A 3,262-nucleotide genomic window follows, 5' to 3' on the forward strand; every position below is an offset into this window, starting at 1 on the left:
TAAAAGGAAGTGTGATAGCCATGGATGATTAAAAGGCTTTGATACCATGTGAACTTAATCGAAAAAGTAATGAAGAATCATGAACTGAGCTTAGTAATGCCCAGTTTCTTGTGTGCTAAGAAAGACAAAGAAAGAATGATACAAAGAGAAAAGAGAGTGAATTGTATTTGATATTAATATAGAAAATGTGATTATACATTGCTATTAATAAAAGGACGATGTGAGGTATTTATACACCACAATGAATGAGAGTAAACAAGCTACACTAATACAACTTTAACCTTTATCGTTATATAAACCTCTCCATATGACTCATGTTGGGTCAGCCATACAATTATTTTAAGGTGAAAATTCAAGTGCAGTCAACTTTACGTAAAATTGATAATTGAGAGCTGTTAGATAAAAATTTAGTTAAATCAATTAAGTTAACTAAAATTTAGTTAAATCAATTAAGTCATTTAATTGTTCTCAGCTATTAACTTTACGTAAAATCGACTGCAAAAGTTTTCATCTTATTTCAATAAATCGATCAGCTTAATTGCATGTATCACAGTAAAATAGCACTAAGATGTAATTTGATTGACCCTTGAAGTCAAAGTGAAGTTGATATCATTTGCTATTTTCTTCGCATCAAATGAGATGCCTTCTAATCCTCTTTTCGAAAATCCAGCACTGTAAATTCCATGTTCTCCTTTCCAATGATTTGGGTAACTTGGTTTTGGCATTCCATTCTCATTGAATAGATTCTTGTAATCCTGAACGGCCAAAAATGTAACACAATTAATTACACAAACATATTTATTAAGTACATTAATCTAAACGGTAACACTACAAAGACCAAAAAAAAGTCAAAATTTATTATTAATCTATATTAAATAAGACAAGTTCTAGTTGGTTTTGTTTATTCTTTTTTGTTATAAAATATTTTTATAATTTAAAATTGAATTTGAGACTACTATACCCACTATCCATTGAATAGATTTGTTTCTTTAGGAAATACGATATTATTTCCAAAATAAAAATATAAATATACGCACCTTAAGCCACTTCAGCACATTGGTTTTGTATCCAGTAGCAAAGATGATTGCATCGAAATGAGCATGTTGTCCATCAACAAATTTAACTACCTTTCCTTCCTTGATACTTGAAATACCAGGATAAACCTAAATTTAATTTAAGACAAGGATAACTAATTGATCGGATAGAACCCATTGTTAATTAAGAAATCAATTTACAAATTATAATTAATTAACTAAAAAAGTATAAAAAATTAACTTTTACTTAAACAACATTAACCGACTTTAATGTTTAGATTTATAATTTAAAATCTAAAATTTTAGATAAATAAAATAATTTTAAAAAATCGACTGATCTTAAAAAATTGATTATCTAGCATTAAACAAGTATATATGTATTTATTACCTTCACTTTTCCCTTCTTAATCTTTTCTATACAACCAACATCAATGGTAGGAGTAGTACCACCTTTTATTTTGAGTGCAAAAGGTCCCTCCTTTGGCCTCGTCAAACCATACTTAAACATATTCCCATACTTCAATTTGCTCATAAGAACCATCATCTTGTCCACTTTATCCACCATGAAGTGTTTCAGCATCAACATACCCGCATACACCATTTCCTTAGTAAAATAATGCACCTGAATGAACAGCATACACCCACTATTAAATTTTGTTGGTTATTTTGAACTCTATAGGGTTCATATATTAGAACAGATGCAATGCATGCAATTTGATTGCAAGCACAAGAATTTACATAAGAGAAATGTTAGGGCCAGCCAATTTTGTGATTTGTAGCAATTAATTAGTTATCATTATTGTTTTTAATAGTGTGAGATTATATCTAATTATATAAAATTATTCACTTTTTTTTACTAATTAAGTGCTGGCTAGATAAACTTTCTATTCACATAATTAAATAGCTCATATATATTTTAAGTTGATTTATTAACACTCTAATTTCAAATGTTGAAATGCGCGATGTAAGAGTCAATGTAGCGCAAGAAATCAACCCTAGGGACAAAATTGGGAAAGTCAGAAGGAAAAGGATAATGTGGAAGGCTACAAAAGTCTTTTCCTAAGTGTAGTTTCAAACGATCATAGGCTCTTTTCCTCCAAAGAGAAACAGGGCAATCATCTCTTTCAAGAACAATGTTAGAGATTCTGAGTTTGTTGAGGCACCCTGCGGTTGCTATTCCAGCTGGTCCTGCACCTACAATCACAACAGGTACTTCAATAATCTGCATGCTTGATTGTTATAGTTAATAATCAATTTTTTTTTCGGTGACTAGTGAATAATCAATTTAGTCTTGGTGTTTTTATAGTTTTATAAAGTTCTGTTATTATTGAAAACGTGCATGAATTGTGATGATCTTTTTATAGTTTTTTGTTTGTTTTGTTGTAATTATGGGGCAATGCATATGTTTTGAAGATAGTCTAATTGGTTAGTCAAGTAATTTTCAAGCCAAATTTATTCTTACCGTCTAAAATTAAAAATCAGTTATCAAATTAAAACTAAAATATAAAATATATATTTAAAATATATGAAACATTATATTTAAAAAATATATATATATATATAATATTTTTTAATTTTTATACATAACATATTATACAATAGGAGTAATATATCATTTAAGAAGATGATTTAATTAACATGTGTTTTAAGGTTATACATGTTATAGTTATTATTAATAAAAAATTAGTTTTTTTACTTTACCATGCAACATTTCTATCTAGGGATGTTAATGGGGCGGGGTGGGGGCGGGGGCGGGGATACCTCCCTGCTCCCTGTTTTTGCCCCCCCAAAATTGATCCCCATTTCCCGCGTTTTCTGTGTTATTCGCGGGTCCACATTCCCCATCTCTTTATGTTGAACATTTATATGAAAATTATAGTAAAAAATAAAAAAAAAACTACAAAACATTATTACAAACATATCTTATCCAAGATTATAAGTCAAGAAATACAACATAACAAATCATAGCCCATAAGGGGATAAGCACTGAACAAGAAGAGTGGCCGGTAGCGACTGGCGAAAGGGTATGCTGCTATGGCTGTGACTGTCGACACAACTATGGGGGATTGGGAGTTTTGAACTTTTCTGGAGAGTTGGGGCTTCGAAACGGCGCTAAGTGGAGTAGTAGGAGAGAATGGAAGACATTAAATAAGGTAGGGTTAGGGTTTTCAATAGGTGAAATCCCTAAAAATTCTTTATATTGGGAATAAATTCAGGGTATTTAAATA

At 30.2% G+C, this 3,262-nt stretch overlaps 1 pseudogene; it reads right to left on the reverse strand.

Moving 5' to 3' along the window:
- Positions 1–563: 563 nt before the first annotated feature.
- LOC148554218 (putative indole-3-pyruvate monooxygenase YUCCA11) lies at positions 564–2,271 on the reverse strand (annotated as a pseudogene).
- Between the last annotated feature and the right edge of the window lie 991 nt (positions 2,272–3,262).

This window comes from Arachis ipaensis, chromosome B7 (assembly GCF_059453495.1).
Source record: "Arachis ipaensis isolate K30076 ecotype BB chromosome B7, ASM5945349v1, whole genome shotgun sequence".
NCBI lineage: Eukaryota > Viridiplantae > Streptophyta > Magnoliopsida > Fabales > Fabaceae > Arachis > Arachis ipaensis.